Genomic DNA, 19,240 nt, shown 5'->3' with positions numbered 1-19,240 from the left:
TACCTCTGAGATAAGAAAGATTTTTCCTCTCTACTACTGCTTTCTAGTGCTTTATTTGTGGAGACTGTACTGTTAAGAATTCCATTGTTAGCTCCCTCCTCCCCCCCCCACACACACACGCGTGCATATGCACGCACACACACTTCGTTTATCCTCAGTGATTTTTTCCTCTTCTGAGAATCGCTGACTTTGAATGCATGTGAAATATGGTAGGTAACTGAAAGGTCAATACTTTGTCTAAAAGAAAAAGCATCAGCGAACAGCCAAAACATGTTTCATTTGCTCAGTTTTCATGTCATAAAGACTGATCTTTTGACTCATTGGACAGGCTTTAACAAAAATTTAAGGCACCTTCTACCATTTCCCAAGCAGCTTCTGTATAATGAGAAAGAGAGAAACGGGGAGAGAAATTAAAAAAAAAAAAAAATACTAGGTAATAAAGGGAAGCTCAGTAAGTTCTTCACAATAAAATTCCTGGGCCCTGGATCCCTGGATAGGGGAGCATACGACAAGAGTCTAACATTATATACTTTTCTTTATTCTGATTTTTAGAATTATGGGTTTTCATCATTTTATATGTACTTATATGTATTTTAATGGAGTGCTGGATATATATTGGAGGTTGCTCATTCTCAAATGCTGTTTAAATCCACAAGGTTCAAAAATTCTTTATATTTCTGGACTTCAAGAAAATGTCTAAGCTTGAAATGTGTGTGTGTGAGAGAGAGAAAGAGAGTTTCTGTAAGTTTAACTTCTGTGTGTTCATGTTTAAGAGAGGAATAGGAAAAAAGCATGAGAAAAATTTTAAAAAACTTTTTGGTTTTTTCACTGGATCTGTCCCTACTGGTGCATGTATTTATTTTCTCTAATATTTTTATACACTGAGCCTCAGTTCAAGACTTACGGAGTTTGAGTCAATTTTTTTCTCTAAATGGAAACAACTGTGACTTATCCCAAGCAGGATGCATGATTTTAGGGACTAAAATGTACCTAAGGCAAGACAACCTTTAACAGAAACATAATCTTGTTAATTAATTAATATTATACAGTCATGGCTTTATTAACTTGTTGAAGTAGCAATGTTAGTAAGGTATCAGTTGTGTACTCTTGGACGTGTTCCAACTTGGATAGGGCCTGGTACTTCTAATACCACAGACTAATAATTGGACAATAATAATGCCAACATGTTTTGAAAATCATCTGATAATATGCAGACTTAAAGTTGTTGCCAGTAATCATAAAGTGCATTTACAGGTTAAGCAGCTGGATTGTCTTAAAAGACATTTGAAGAGAATGTGTTGAAGTAGCTACATGCAACCCTGGGTTTTCTGAACCCTAAGAAACTCTCATGTGTGTTTGTGTGTTAAATATACTATGTTGTTGAGAAAATCTTGAATAACTCTATTGTAATTGTATGCTTTAGATAAGAATATTTTATGATACATAAAACTTTCAAATTTTTTTCAGTACTTTCACCATTTATACGAGGGTGAGTCAAAAATTATCCACACTCTGGCTGTAGAATTTATTGTAATTATCTTTTAGAAAAGGCAAATACATCAGTTTTCGACATAATCGCCTTGCTTTTCAATACTTTGTTCATCTTTCAGCAAGCTTTCATATTCCCTCATTAAAAAATGTTTTAGGTGAGCTGTGAATGAATGCACTGCTGTCTTCACTTCTTCATCAGAAGTGAACCTTCGTCCTCGTAGGGCTGTTTGCAGGGGACCAAACAGGTGGAAGTCCAATGGAGCAAGATCAGAACTATAGGGAGGATGCTTTAACACCTCAAAATGAAGTTTTTGCAGAGTGTCAACAGTGTGGGCAGAAGTGTGCAGACATGCATTGTCAGGCAAGATCACAACACTCTTGGATAGCAGTCCCCTGCATTTAAGCCAAAATTTAGGCTTCAGGTCTTCAGTAAGCATCTCACTGTAATGAGCACTGTTGATCGTTGAATGTTTTTCCTGATAATGTTCCTGATAATAGTGGCCCTTGAGAATCCCAGAAAACTGTAAGCATCAATTTTCCAGCTGATGGTTGACTTTTGAACTTTTTCTTGGTCGGCGATTGAGGATGTTTCCATTCCATACTCTGCTGTTTACTCTCAGGCTCATAGTAACGAATCAACATGTTGTCACCAGTAATGATTCTCTTTAAGAACCTTTCACCTTCCTTAGAGTATTGGCCCAGATTTTGTTTGCAGATATCCAAATGCTTCTGTTTATGCTCTTCCATGAGTTGTTTTGGTACGCACAAACTTTTCGAAGCTAAGTCTGTAGATTGCTTCATTTTGAGGTGTTAAAGCATCCTCCCTGTAGTCCTGATCTTGCACCATTGGACTTTCACCTGTTTGGTCCCCTGACAGCAGCCCTATGAGGATGAAAATTCACTTCTGATGAAGAAGTGAAGACAGCAGTGCATTTGTGGCTCACAGCTGAGGCTAAAACAATTTTTAATGAGGGAATGCGAGAGCTTGTTGACAGATGGACAAAGTGTATTGAAAAGCAAGGAGATTATGTTGAAAAATGATATATTTGTCTTTTCTAAAAGTTAATTACAATAAATTCTACAGCCAGAGTTCAGATAATTTTTGACTCACCCTCGTATTTTTAACATTCAGACTCAAAGATATAAAGTATTCAGTTGATATTTCTTGAAAGAATGCACTTAATTGGTTGTACATCATGTCTTTTTTTTCAGAAAAGATTTGTCAGTTTGTAGTCATTGAAAAATACGTTTGAACATTTTATAAAATAAAGAAAATTAATTTTAGCAATGTAATATAGACTCAGGAGAACACTTGTGCACAATATCATGGAATTACTAATTCTAAATTTGGGGATTTATTTAAGAAAAACATTTTTATGTAAGTTAAATTCTCTTAGTAAAGCATTAATGGAGAAACATTCCCTCCAAAACTACCACCTAGCTATAGCCATCATTAATTTTCTTCTAAATAAACTTTAATTATTTAGAACTTAATTATTTATATTTACAGGAAAAAATGAGATAATATAATGATAGTTTTAATAATTCTTGATCATATATTTCATATAATATCCATCTATTGGAATCTGTCTCATTCTTAGACTATGATTATGTTTTCTGGGAGGAAGATCACAGAGGTAAAGTGCCATTTTCACATTAATTATAACCGTTAACATTGACCTCAGTCACGTTGCTGAGGTGGTGTATGTCAGGTTTCTCCACTGTTGTTACTCTTGTTCCCCCTTTACATACTACATTCTTGAGAAGAAAGTCACTCTAGGAAACCCACATTTAAGAAGGGAAGAGTTATGTTACACCTCTTTGAAGATGTAGAGTGGACATAAATTACTTAGAATTCTGCAGGGGAAATTTTTCTCTTCACCATTTTTTAAATTAAGTCATTTATATACATCAGTATGTACTCATGGATATTTTGGCAACACTTTTTCTGCTTTAATTGATTTGATCATATGGTTATTATTCTTTATCCTGTTCATAAAAGGTGGGTGGATTACATTATTTCATTTTCAAAAGCTGAACCAGTGTTGAGCACCTTCAATAAATCTCAGTTGTTTGTGATGTATAATTTTTTGTATATTGATAGATTCAGCTTGCTGATATTCCATCATTAATTTTTAAAAACACCAACCCTGGTGTACTTCATGCATATATATTGATCAAAAGATAGATTGATTTATATAAATTGCTATTAAAATAGTTTGAGATTCCTATGCTGTACTTAAAGGAACTTATTAATCTTTAACATTATAAAATAAAAATACATTGTGGATGTTCCAATTTAAAAAAATTAACTACAAAATGTGTTGATCTCTAAAAGATTATGGATAAGAAAAGCAAGTATGGAACACATTAAGACTGGAATCCTTAGGTAATTTTTAACTTTTTATTTTAAAATTCACCACTTTACTAAGTCATTAGCCCTCTTAACATCTTCTAAATTCTTTTTTTCATTTTTAAATTCTTGTTAATAATATTATTACATCATAACAGCTTATCTTCAATCTGTTAGGTAAACATTTATATTTTATTTTTAAATGGATTCGTATTCCAAGCTTTCTTCTTGGTTGGATTTTTGTCTTCAAGTAGATATATCAAGGAAGTCTTATGTATGTCATTATCCCTGAGTTCTTCCATAGTTGACACTGCCTTTTATTTTATATTCTAAACTTGGAAAACATCTAAATTGAATACAGTTTTCTTATGTTATACTTTCTGTCATTCAGAGCTTTTCAGCTCTGTTTTTAAGCATTTTATGATATTAGAGATGTTTGATACTGTGCTGACTGGTTCCTCTTTATACAAGGTTTTCCCCATTTGGTGGCTAATATAACTCTCTTCAAACTCGAAGTTCTATAATGTTTCTCTGTATTATAAGGATCATAAAGAGTTTGTATGATTATGTCATTTCTACCTTGTACATTTTGTTTCTTACTATTTGAATTTTATTTTCCCAAATGCTTTTTTTGTCCTTGATCTGACTTTTTAAGTCTGCAAAGCTTCATTTATATCGCATGTTTTCCCCTTTACATTGTCTTAGGGGTATTGTTTTTTTTCTTTAAATAGCAGACGTCCCTGCTTTTATTTATTTTCTATTTAATGTTTTGTTTTTGTTTTTTAATTAATCTATTTATTTATTGGCTGCACTGGGTCTTCCTTGCTGCACACAGGCTTCCTCTAGTTGCGGCGAGTGGGGGCTACTCTTCATTGTGGTGCATGGGCTTCTCACTGGGACTTCTCTTGTTGTGGAGCACGGGCTCAATAGTTGTGGCTCGTGGCCTCTAGAGCACAGGCTCAATACTTGTGGTGCATGGGCTTAGTTGCTCCACAGCATGTGGAATCTTCCCACAACAGGGCTCAAACCCGTGTCCCCTGAATTGGCAGGCGGGTTCTTAAGCACTGCGCCACCTAGGAAGTCAGAGTATTGTTTTTTAATTAAAACATTATTACACTATTTTCAGTGTTTAAATCATCAGAAATTTTCTCCTGTTTCAGCATCATATAAACTAGTCTACATTGTGCATAATATGATCCTTACCTTTATTTACATGAATTAGTTTGCATTGTTCCCATCCTGTTTCTTTTTTCTTTTTTCTTGCTTGTCCAGATCTTTTCTTTACTCTTTGATGTGTCCTTACTATGATCTCACCATATCTATATCATTTGTTTTCCCTGATTTCTTACTGTTTAATACTAAGTTATTTCCCATTTTAACCACATTTCTGTAGCCTGAGAGCATGGCAGGTAAAGGAGAAAGCTCAAGTGAGGCATGTGCCATCCTTGTTAGAAAACCCAAGCTCTGTTTTGGTTTCTGCAATGATGTTGAATGCTCATACACTGTGTCCTCGATGCCTGCCATGGAATCTGGCACATTGTAGATGCTCAATAAATGATGATTGACTGCAAGAAGGAATAAATATCTTACACCAAAACACCTGTCCTGTAATTGGATGGTTCTTACCCTTCTGCTACAGATTATTGTCCCTATTCATTATATTTGAAATTCACACTTCAATTAGAATTAGCAGACTCATGCAGTGCTGTGTAAAACTGGAATTGACACACTGTTGCATTCATTCATAATTTATTAGCCGAAGCAAGGCACATGATTGAGCCTGATATTGGGGAAGAAATATATCTGCCATCCTTAGAGAGGCATTGAAAATACCAATGGGAAGAGGGTGTATACTTCATGTGAAGCAAATAAATATTCAGGAACAAAAATACAATGGACTTTAAATTGTTCCACCCCTTTCATGTAGGCAGCTCTTTCTAGAGCTCACCAATCTTAATAAATGTAAGATAAAGACACAGTCTCAGATTTTTATTCTTCATATTTGAGGCTAATATTAAGAATTTTCTGTCCTCTTTTTGCCTGTCCTATGTCCCTCCTCTCGGCAGTTTTTCCAGTTTCTTAAATCATGTTAATCTGCTTAGCAGACATTTTTTAAGGATTTTTTTAAATAATGTCTAATTATTTTAATATTTAAAGAAAATGATAATGTGATGCAGTTCAGTTCTGCCATTTTTACATCATCTGTTCAGACTCAAGTGTTGGCCAAGGTCTCTAAAGCAATAATTGTATTCTGGTGTTCTTTCATACTGTCATCTTTCCACATTATGACCTTATGTGTAAGATAGTTTTATCCATGCCTACTTTCAGGTGATACATTCATATGCAATGTTTATGATACGTTCTAGATGGTTAGTTTGGTGTTATGCCTCTGATAATATTTTCTTTATTACTTATTAATATTATTCATACTGAAGATTAAGGATTTTAAGAATTTGATTTATACCCTTTTAAAGTTTAGGAACAAAGGCACTTTCTAAAATTTGCCAATATTTTAAATTTTATATTTTATATTAATTTCTTCACCTTCTAAACTATTTTTTAAAGCCATTACATCTTTTTTAAAACTGTGCCCTTCAACTTAAACACATTTAGCAATATGGTGTTCACCATATCTTTGTCATGTTCTCTTAGGATCTATAAGAAAACTGCTCATGATGGGTCATAGTTTTTGAATCATAGAGCAATCTCAGGATGTGTAGATAACCAGAAGCCACATCCTCACCACCGTTTGTTATTGTTTGTCTTTTTGATGATAGCGTTTCTAACAGGAGATGTGATGTGATATCTTGTGTTTTTGATTTGCGTATTTGCCCAATAATTAAGGATGTTGAGCGCCTCCTCATATACCTATTGGCCATTTGAATATCCTCTTTGGAAAATTGTTTTCAAGTCATTTGCCCATTACTGAATTATATTATTTAGTTTTTTGCTATTGAGTTGTATGAATTCCTTGTATATTTTGTTATTAGCCTATCAGATATGTGGTTTGCAAATATTTTCTCCCATTCCACAGGTTGCCTTTTCATTTTGTGATTTTCTTTTGCCGTGCAGAAGCTTTTAGTTTGGTTGTCCCACTTGTTTATTTTTTATTTGGTTTTTCATGTCTTAGGTGTCATATCAAAAAATTCATTGCCAAGATCCATGTCAAGAAATTTTTTCTCCATTTTCTTCTAGGACCTTCATAATTTTAGGTCTTATATTTAAGCCTTTAATCCATTTTGAGTTCATTTTTGTGAGTGGCATACAGTGTTTTTATTCTTTTTCTTTTACATTTTTCTGTTTTCATTATTATTCTGTTTTCATTCTTTTGCATGTGAATATCCCATTCTTTAAATTAAAGTGTCTTTCCTCCACTGGGTATTCTTGGCTTCCTTGTCAGTATTATTATTGTATTTTGCCCCCTTAACCATCTCTGTCTCTGCCTCTTTTACATTACAGGATATGAATATATCCAGTTATTGTTCTTTCTGGTTTAATGTATAACATTTTTTCACTGTAAGGTACTTGAATTTTATAATAGCTTATGAAAATGTAGAGGTGTTTGTAAGTGAAAATATGTCAGCATTGTTAAAGCTAATTGCCCAAAGATTTACGAGTGAAGACACATTTAAAGGCACAATCATTATAGTAATTGCTGCATTGAATGCTGTGAACTTTCAATATATTATTAAGCAATGCCCTAGAGAGGTGTCATTTCTAACACGTTATCTTTGATATGGCATCTCGTAGACTTTTGCCAGTGGATGCCAAATTTATTATTGAGTATGTATTTCTACAATTATGTATTAAATCATTCATAATCAATGAAAAAGTTGTCATTCCAAAACACAGATCTCACCTAAAATCTAATTAAAAAGCATGCAAAATTAGATTTTAATATCTGTGATTATAAAATAGCTTAAAATAAAATCTAAGAATTTTACTTGGTTGAAAAACAATTTTAAAGGAAAAATAGGGTAAGATTATTAAAAGTACAATACCACAGCCACCTGGTTTTTTAAAGTAAATGCAAATGACAGAGCTTACATAGTTTTAAAAACCAAATGCCTTAATGAAGGATAAATTATTTTTTACAGTATAGTAAATGATAAACAATTTAGGATAAACATAATTTAGGATAAATTATTTATCTTTAGAAGGATAAATTATTTAATTAAGGATAAATTACATTTTTTACTGTTTAGTTTCACATTCTGTGTAAAGTGAATTGTAACAAAATAAATTTAGTCAGTCCAAAAAAAATCTATACTCTTCCAATTACTGAAATTCAATATGTGTATCTCTGAATGTAGCTGATACTGGAACATCACTCAGAGGAGTCTGAGTCTCATGCTGAGGTTACAAGTGGCATCATTTGGAAAATCTGCTTTTAGTTTAAGATTTTCAGTTTGTATTGATCAAGATGGGCTTAATGTCATCCCTGCCTGCATGCCCACCAGCGTCACTAAACTTTAGACAAGCTTCTTACTAACTGTAGGCCTCCGACCTCCCTTTACTTAGAGCATTTACTTTAGAAAACTCATAATTGTAAATTCTTTCTCTGCCCTTTTGAAATGTAAAACTTTTTAAAAGCCTCTTGCAAGTTTTACAACCTAGGAATTTTTTTTCAAGGAGTTAAGAACTATTTATTTGAAATATAATCATCGAATGTGATAGTACAGGCATGCCTTCCTAGTTTTATTATATTTCACTTTATTGTGCTTTGTAGATTCTGTGGGGTTTTTTTTGTTTTGTTTTGTTTTTAATTGAAGATTTGAGGCAACCCTGCATCCAGAAAGCTTATCAGCACCATTTTTTCCAACAGTATTGGCTCACTTCACTTCTCTGTGTCACAGTTTGGTAATTCTTGCAGTATTTCCAACTTTTTCATTGCTATTTTATCTGCTATGGTGATCTGTGATTAGTGATCTTTGATGTTACTATTGTAATTGTTTTGGGGTGTCGTAAACCACACCCATATAAGGTGGCAAACTACATCAGTAAAAGTTGTGTGTGTTCTGACTGCTCCACCGACCAGCCGTTCTGCTCTCTCCCCCTCTCCTTGGGTCTCCCTATTCCCTGAGACACAGCAACATTGAAATTAGGCCAGTTAGTATCCCTACAATGGCCTCTAATTGTTCAAGTGAGAGAAAGAGTCCCAAGTCTTTAAGTCAGAAGCTAGAAATGATTAAGCTTAGTAAAGAAGGCGTACGAAAAGCACAGACAGGCTGAAAGGTAGGCCATTTGTGCCAGTTAGCCAATTTGTGAATGTAAAGGAAACATTTTTGAAGAAATTTAAATTTGCCACTCCAGTGAACACAATCATGGTAAGAAATTGAAGTGGCCTTATTGCTGCGCTATGGGGAAGGTTTTAGTGGTCTGGATGGAAGATCAAACCAGCCACAACATTCCTTTAAGCCAAAGCGCAATCCAGAGCAAAGCCTTAACTCTCTTCAATTCAGTGAAGGCTGACAAAGGTGAGGAAGCTGCAGAAGAAAAATTTGAAGCAGCAGAAGTTGGGTCATGAGATTTAAGGAAAGAAGTTATTTCCATAACAGTGCAAAGTGAAGCAGCAAGTACTGATTTAGAAGCCTAAACAAGTTATCCAGAAGATCTAGCTAAGATAATGAAGGTGGCTACACTGAACAACAGGTTTTCAGTGTAAACAGCCTTCTGTTGAAAGAAGATGCCATCTACGACTTTCATAGCTAGAGAGGAGAAGTCAATACCTGACTCCAAAGGACAGCTGACTCTCTTATAGGGGCCTAATGCAGCTGGTGACTTCAAATCAAAGTCAATGCTCACTTACCATTCTGAAAATCCTTGGACCCTTACAAATTATGCTAAATCTACTCTGCCTATTCTCTGTAAATGGAACAGCAAAGCCTTGATGACAGCACATCTGTTAATAACATGATTTACTGAATATTTTAAGCCCACTGTTGAGACCCACTGCTCAGAAAAATAGATTCTTTTGAAACTGTTACTGCTCACTGGCAATGCACCTGGTCACCTAAGAGCTCTGATGGAGATGTACAATGAGATTAGTGTTGGTTTCATGCCCACTAACAACATCCATTCTGCATGGACCAAGAAGTCATTTCAACTTTCAAGTCATGACCTATAGTATCCTCCAGTAAATTTCCACTAGCTCACTCCAGCCCTGAGAAAGTCTACCACACTGTACTACTCTGGAGTTGAGTTTAAACTTATTTCTAGCCTTTATCCTCTATTGCAATAGTCTTGAATGTCTTCACTGCCTGATTAACTTTGTCCAGTTTAGTATAGAATCAAGGTTCAAATTATTTTAGTAATCTTTTAAGGGACTTTTAACTCTGCTCTGTTTCCCACTGTACAACTAAATAAGCTAAGTAAAATATCTGACTTTGAATAACATAATCTGGATTTGAGTCCATTTCCTCCATTTGTAAATTATTAAAGGATGTAGTTCATATTTTTTCTATAATCACCAAGTAAGCATTAGCAACACACTAAAGTAAAGATAGGATACGTGTTTGGGTTTTTTGGGGGGGATTTTTTTTTAATTTTATTTATTTGTTTGTTTGTTTATTTATTTATTTATTTATTGGCTGCATTGGGTCTTCATTGCTGCACGTGGGCTTTCTTTAGCTGCGGCAAGCAGGGGCTACTCTTTGTTGCAGTGCACAGGCTTCTCATTGCGGTGGCCTCTCTTGTTGTGGAGCATGGGCTGTATGTGCGTGGACTTAAGTAGTTGTGGCTCACAGGTTTAGTTGCTCTGTGGCATGTGGAATCTTCCTGGAGCAGGGATTGAACCCGTGTCCCCTGCACTGGCAGGCAGATTCTTAACCACTGTGCCACCTAGGAAGTCTGGGATACATATTTTTTATTAGCTCTTGCTAGGTGTTGGATATTTATTTCTCCCTCCCCTCCCTCCAAAATCAGATGTTGAAACCCAATCTTCCATGTGATGGTATTTGAAGGTGGGACCTTTGGTGAGTGATTAAGTCATGAGGGTAGAGTCTCTTTTATAAGGGACTGATCCCAGTCACATGTGACTGGCACAGCAAGAAGACAGTGTCTATGAGTCAGGAAGTGGGCTCTCACTGGATGCTAAATCTAGTAGTGCCTTAATCTTGGACTTCCCCTCCACCAGAACTGTGAGAAATAAATTTCTGTTGTTTATAAGCCACCCACCCAGTTTTCGCTATTTTTGTTATAGCAGCCCAAATGGACTAAACACCTTATACTTGTTTACCATTACCAGATTCATTTTTGTTTTCCTTCTAGTGGATAGACTTAGTGATGGCACAGTATATGAATAATTAACCAGGAGCATGATTAAATTTGGTCTGAACATTATTTTTAAATATTTTTTTAAAATCAGCATCTCTGAGAAAAGTACAATATTTTCTTAATGTAATTTGATTGTAGTTCTGGCAAACATTAGCACATCTAAAGACAAATCAATTTAAATAAGAAAGAACACAGCAAGATTTATGTAAAAAGCATATGCTTATCATTCTAAATGGTAAAGCAGAGTTGTTTTGAGATTTGCATAGACATATCATCAAATGGTGGTGTATGATCAGCAGTGACAACATGCCTTCAGTCTACATATCCTTCCTAGTTGTGTGATATGCCTTTGATATAATACTAATGTTACAATAATTATCACATTCACTGTTTTACAGTTGCTTTTAAAAAATATTCTCTGAATTGAATTATTTCATGCAGAGTTCCTGCCACTTAATTTCGGTTAGGAAAGATGGTAAGAGGAATATCAGAAAAACTATCAGGAAAAAGGCCAGCAGATTTGCCTACATAAAATGAGGATCTTCTGTATTAAAAATATCATAAATACAGTCAATAGACAAACAACAATTAGGGAAAATATTCTCAACAAATATACAAGGCAAAAGATTAACATATAAAGATTTCCTAAAATAAGCATATAAAATTAGTAGACAAAGGAAAGATGAAGCAATTGTTTTTAAAAAGCTATATTTTGTCAAAAAACAGAAAAAGATGCATAACAAAACCACCAAATTTTAATAAAAATCAAAAAAATTGTTCATCTATCAGATTATTTAAAATGTAAGATTGTTAATATACAGTTCTATTGATATCAGTGATATCATTTTATCCAAAATGTTGATTTCTACAGAAATAGTCCAGATATCTTGCATATATATGAATGTTTATTGCAACATTGTTGTAATGACCACATATTACTAATAATATAAATGTCCACTTATGAGGGAATGATGAAATAAACTGTGATTCATTCATATAAAAGAAAATTAGGATATCATTAGATACAATTACCAAGAGGAAGGAGATCTAATATAATGTTTTAGGAAAACAGATTTTAACAAAATAGTGAGTTGCAAAATTATGTATAAGAAAGTATATTTCATTCCATGTGTGTTAAAAAAATTATGTTTGTGTCTATACACACATAAACACAGAAAAATATTTTGCATATTCATATCAAATTTTTCCTGATTGTTACTTGTGGGTTGTTGAGAGATTGGAGAATTAAAGCAGGGCTTTTACTTTTTATCATGTATGCTGCTTTAGTTTTTAACTATTTATTCTTTTTACATGAGAATACATTGATGTGCTGCTAGTTTTCTTACACTGTTTTAGTTCTGAAAGAGACAAAATATAAAAGGTTTTACGTCAAAATTATTCCAAAATTTAATTTTCTTAGAAAAGTTTTACCTGGAGTGAAAACTTCCATAAAGCTATATTTTAAAAATTCAATGATGGATAAATAAAAGTATCAAATTTTTGTTATTTAGATATGTCATTTCTTCATAAAATGATATTACACTCATAAATTTCATACTGTTACCATGTAAATTTTTAAAAAATTTATCCTGAATTCATCACTTTAGGTGAAATGATCAAAAGAGGTGTTAGAGTTTACTGTGAATTTTTTTTTAAGTATAGTTCATGGACAATGCTATATAAATTATAGGTGTATAATATAGTAATTGACAATTTGTAAACGTTCTACTCCATTTACAGTTATTGTAAAATATTGGCAGTATTCATTCCCTGTGTTGTACAGTCTGTTCTTATACCTTTTTTTTTTTTATGTGTAATAGTTTGTACCTTTTAATTCCTTACCCCTGTATTGTCCCTCCCCTCTTCCCTCTCCCCACTGGTAACCACAATTTGTTCTCTGTCTGTGAGTCTGCTTCTTTTTTGTTATATTCCCTAGTTTGTTGTATTTTTTTAGATTCCACATATAAGTGATATCATACAATATTTATCTTTGACTTATTTCACTTAGCATAATGCCCTTTAAGTCCATCCATGTTGCTGCAAATGCAAAACTTCATTTTTTTTTATGGCTGAGTAGTATTCCATTGCATATATATTTCACATCTTCTTTATCTATTCACCTATGGATGGACACTTAGGTTACTTCCATATTTTGGTAATTGTAAATAGTGCTGCTGTGAACATTCGGGCACATATGTCTTTTCAAATTAGTATTTTTGGGTTTTTTGGATAACCCAGGAGTGGCATTGCTGGGTCATATAGTAGTTCTACTTTTAGTTTTTTGAGAACCCTTCATACTGTTTTCCACAGTGGCTGCACCAATTTACATTCCTACCAACATTGTACAAAGGTTCCTGTTTTCCCCCATCCTCACCAGTGTTTGTTATTTGTGTTCTTTTTGATGATAGCCTTTCTAATAGGTGTGAGGTGATACCTTATTTTGGTTTTACTAAGGATGTTGAGCATCTTTTCATGTGCCAGTTGGCCATCTGCATTTCCTTTGTGGAAAAATGTCTGTCCATCTTTAAATCAGGTTGTTTATTCTTTTAGTGTTGAGTTGTATGAGCTGTTTACATATTCTTATCAATTGTAGTTGATTGGGGTCCCATGGGGCCCCATTATCATTTATCAAAAACCAGATAAACTCATAGGTCATTTCTGATAATCACATTCTTATCAGTTAGCCTTTGTTTCTGACAATAACTTATCAAGTGGAACCCAAATTACTCTTCCAAAGGTATCACATTTAAGGGGTAGACTATGATTTTCCACTGATACTGAGGATACTGAGCTAACCATGATTTTCAAAGCCAGCCTAACAGGTATAGGAGTTGGACATAAACCTTCATCTGCCTTTAGGATTTAACTCTACTACTACGCAAAAACAGTGCCTTAGTTTGTCACTCATGTAACTTGTTTCTACTAATACTTATTCTTTTGTTTTCAACTCATGTTATAATTAAATCACGTTTTTGTTGTTGTTGTTGTTGTTGTTTTATGAGCAGTTGTATCATTCACTATTGGAATTTTAAAGAACAATCATTGTCAAAGAACTTTGAGCCTTTGTATGTTCTTTCATACTCAAGTAGAGAGAAAGCATTTCTAGTGGAGGTTGCAATCTATAGTTTTTGCTAACCATATGCTAACCCTGAGAAGCCCTCATTGAATAGTAGCCCTTTCTGTCCCCTAGTTTCTGAAATTGATTGAATGGCAATAATAGCTAACACTTGTACAGCTCTTGTAATGTACCAGATAAGAGTCTAAGTTACACTCTTGTTTATTCCTCACAACTGTATGAGATGATGGGAATTTTATCCTCACTTTACAGATTAGGAAAGAGGAAGAGAGAAGTGAAATAAGTCATCCAAGATCATACATCCAGTAAGTAGTGGGGCTCTGATTTTTGAATCTAAGTTATTAGCCTTCAAAGGTTATTTCTTTTTTTTCTTCCTTTTTTGTTTTGTTTGTTGTGTTGTGATTATTTCTGCCTTTAGACTGCACTTCAGATATCAAATCAATTTATAAATGATGAAAACATTCACAGAGCTGAGATTCAAATCTAGGCAGTCTAATTCAGAAGCCAGGCTCTGAGCCACTGCTTTGCACTGTGTCTATTTCTATATCTATGCTTATATATACCTATAAATCTATATTTACATGTCATATATGTGGATATATGTGCTTAATTTTCATAGCATGTACAAACACACACAGTTATTGTATTTCAGAGAAAATACATATGTACCTATAACTTACAAGTGAGAGTTTTGCCTCTAAGAACTGTGGAACTGAATACGGCATTCTTCTGTCTTATCACCCATGGCAGTTGGTCATTCATGGGTTGGGATTTGTGGTGACAAGAAAGGTGGTATGGACAGTGGACAAAGTTATTCAACTTTTCTAAGCTTATATTTCCCCTGTATAAATTAGGGATAGGAACTAAACACTCTACTGTTTGTAAATAGCTTCTGGTAAGTAGTAAGTCCCCAGTGAAAACACAAATTACCACAGACTAAAAATTATCATAATCACCATCACTTAGTAAAGTGATCTTTCTTGAGAGGAGGGGGGATGTGCAAACCATGTAGGTTAGGGAAGAACAGGAGCATAATCTGAGGGTGATCTTGAGGAAACATGCCATGGGGATGTAAAATTAAAGAACAAGAGCCCAGGGAATGAAGGGGAGACGAAGGACCCTATTCATCCTACACCTACAGTTAAAAGAATCTGGAGACAGATGCTAAGATTTGAAGAACTACTTTCATTTTTAAATTCAGCATGTTTTGGAAAGGCTCAGGAGATTTGAGTGACAATTCTCTAGAACTATAAAATTTTTTTTTTAAATATAGTTTTAATTCTTTTATATACAAATATTTACACTGAAGTCTGGAAATTCTCAGGACAAAAAGTTTATAATTGAGAACAGGTCATTATGAGCCCTATGAAAATCTCTGTTGTAGCTGTAAAAAAAAAATAGACATGATATAGACATGGTATTGTTATCTGAAATCTCCTCTTATTGCATTGGCAGAAAATAGAAGCAGAGTGCTGGCCACACGAGGGTAAGTGTGAGGATTAATGAAAAGTTTAATGCCTTCTCTTTTATAAGTTGAAAGCAATCAAGCAAAAACATCTCTTAAAAGGCAATGAGAAATGCAATATATAAAAATATACTAAGAATTAAAAACATTATATATTCAGAGGTCCTAATAAATTTGTAAGGAGTGAATTACTACTAAGTCTGTCAAAGTTTATACTGACCCAAGTTCATTGGAAGATTTACATGTATGCTTGTTGTTGCATTGTTTTTAATAGAAAAACAGGAATCAAAGTAAAATCAATAGACTTGAATTAATTATGATAATGCTATGCAAAAGTGTCAGTTACTAATTGGAGAGAATAAAGTAGACCTAGGTATACAGACACGAAAAAACCAATCTAAGGTAAAATACTTAAGTTACAGATTTCTTTGCGTGTGTGTGTGTAATTATTTGTGTATGTTTATCTCAAACTAAAATATGGGTGTGTGTATATATAATAAGCTATTTGCATGAAAGGTGTATATATGTAGATATATGCTAATATACAATTGTTTATGTTCAGATCATTTGTGAAAAATATATAAGAAAATGTAAAAAGTAGCTACCCATGTGAACTTGGAAGGTGAGAGCAAGAAATCAGAATATTTTAAATTTTATTATTCATCAGTGTAATAACTTTTCACAGTTTTTGCCATGCATGCACATATTTTCTCACAGTATCTTAAAATTATTTTAAAACTGTGTTTCTGTTGTTTACTTCCTTGAAAACTTTATATACACTTCCTTTTTATCATGTACAACAGTACACTTCTCATATCTGGTGGAGAAGAGAAGGACTGGATGTTTGCTTCAGTCCTGTTCAGAGCAGGGCAAATAAAGCAGGGAGAACAAAATGGAAAACAATACACAATGGAAAATCAAGCAATTGAAATTTAAAACTTCCTGATTCTGACTGCTTGGGTTTTATTTGCTGAAACCTCAAAGGGCTACACAGGGGAAAAGTGATAACTGTAACTATAAAAGAAAATAATAGAAATGTAACTGGAAAAAGAGGGCAATTATACTTAGTACTAGAGAAAGGGATTTTAAAAAGAATAAACTTCTAAAAAAGGAAATAATTGTATAAAAATCGCTATCATGGCCCTTAATAGCAGGCCTGAGGAAAGTAAATACCAGTGGCAAAGGCTCTTAATGCTGATCTCATCAGGTTGATCAGGAAGTTCATGTCTCTAGGAAGAAATGCAACCTACAGCTGTAATTTCTACTTCTATAACTACTCTATTTTGGACAGAATGGAAAAAGAGTCACTGTTAGATACATTCAGATCATTCCTTCTCTGCCTAAGGGCCCTATATCATGGAAAGGCAACGTAAAAGAAATTGTGCCTCTCTCTCCAATAAGCCACTAAATCTCTCAATCAAAATGTTAAGTTTAAGAAGCAGGTTGCAAAGAAATTTATATGAAACAAATAAAAAGCAAAACTACGTATTTCTGTGTATGCATGTGAATGTGAATACATGAATAAGCACAAAAAGATCTGGAAGTTTAGACATTAAACTCCCCATGGTTACTTCTTACAATGGGAGAATGAGTTTGTGTATTTGACATGGAGAGATATTAATTTATCTGTTTTCTGAGTTTTAATAAGGTTTTCTTATGATTTCACATATTATTTTAAAAGTGAATTAAAAGGATAGATGAATAAGTTAATGATAAACAGCTAGACAGATATACTACAGGAAAAAAAGTATGATCTTCCAAATTTGAGATTTTTATCTTTTAATCTAGATTTGAATTTTGAACAACTCTTACCCCTTTGAGAAGCTAAATAAAATGTGTTATGATGTGTTTATTCCCAGTGCCAGTATCGGCACTTACTTTGGTCCTTAAGCCTATAGAAGATAGGTGAATTTATCTGCTCTGCAAATTACATTCCATTGTGTTGAGCTATAGTCTATACTGCAGGAAAAGAATTAGCAAGTAAATCATTGGGTATGTAGTAATTCATGTCTTCCAATCCAGTCTCTATTGTTAACAAAGTTAGTACTTTTTCTCCATCTGCTGACTGTCTTAGTTCTCAATTAGTTCAAAACATGGAGGAAGAGAGGTGTTGTTTAGTAAGCCTCTTTCAAATATTTCACGTTTCGTAAATTATGCATACATCCTAAGTATTCGGAATTAACATTAGTATGCTTTTCAGACAAATCTATCCTTTTAGACAAATTTATCTTAAACTCGGTATGCAAAAGAAGAGAGGGAAGAAGAAGGGCTTACCTTAAAGTTACTACTTTTTTAAGGTCACTTTTCCAAAGTTGTTTGGAATTAGCAAGGCAATAGAATATTAAAAGATTATTAAAAATTAAATGGGCTAAGATTTGTCAAAGCACTTATCTCACCAAATAGTATTCTGATCCCTTTGTTTGTTCCTCACTGTACTTCCTTAAACCTAGTTTATATTTGTTATACGTATGTGAAAACATTCCTGCTTCAGAGTCAAGTGTGTGCTCCTAAGGGAAAGTTAAAATTAGAAATGGTTCCTTAAAGCTCTGTGACAGGTGGAGGACTTGTCTTTTACTTCTTTCCGTGATTTCTCTAATATTGGATGATAGTCAGGTTTCCAGCATGACCCTCAAATTGAGTAATTGGAAGAGGGTTTAATACATAGACTGTTCTATAGATATGTGGACAGGAAACCAAATAAGGAAAACACAGGTAGTAGTAGAGTATCCTAGTGCTAGCAGCAGTATACCAATAACATACTGAGGCTAAAGTGTTGAACAGAAGAATCTGTAGAATACCCAGAGAGCGAGAGAGCTGTCATGAAACATAGCCGGCCAAAGAAGAGCCCACAGAAGACAGCCAGGATTTTCCTTATTCTCCTCCCTCTTTTGGTACTTCTGCCAGCGCTTTTTATTCTCTAGTCTTAACAGATGCACAAAGGATCCCGTTAGTGGAAATCCCTAGAGGTCAGTCTCCTAGGGCATAAAGCTGAGTAGAGAAGACTGAACATCCATGTGGAGGGACAACCAAAATGAACCTAGCTCAGATCTCATGAAAGAGAGATAGGGAACATGGCAAATGGCATTTGGCGTCGATACTAAGCCTCAGAACCAACAGACTCATACAATAATGTTTCATCTTTGAAAGGGTATACCATTTCCTTAGCAAGAAGGTAAGGTAGTGAAGGCACTGATAATATTGAACCAGTGATAGAGTTCAACATTTTGCATTGTGTTTTCTTGGTAAGCCATACTGAGAAATATGTTAACCTGTTAATAAAATAAATTCACAACTGAGTCAGACAATTTAAGCATGTCTTTCTCCTCGCCCAAGAGAAAACCTTCAAGAAACACAGCATGAAGACAAAAATATGACATCCAACCAAGATCTTACAGCACACACTTCTCAGGGAGAGGCAATTGTCGATTTCATGTGCCTCAGCTAACCTCCTCCCCCGCAGTTGTAGGAACCACTGAATCTGTCAGAATGGTTGCAGCATGCTTCCTTTTTAAAGGAGAAGTTTCATATAGACTTCATCGATTTCGATTTGAGTATGAGGTTGCTTAGATTATGCAGTGAA

This window comes from Hippopotamus amphibius, chromosome 4 (genome assembly GCF_030028045.1).
Source record: "Hippopotamus amphibius kiboko isolate mHipAmp2 chromosome 4, mHipAmp2.hap2, whole genome shotgun sequence".
Classification (NCBI taxonomy): domain Eukaryota; kingdom Metazoa; phylum Chordata; class Mammalia; order Artiodactyla; family Hippopotamidae; genus Hippopotamus; species Hippopotamus amphibius.
The sequence above is the reverse complement of the archived record's forward strand: the minus strand, read 5'-3'. Positions refer to the sequence as shown.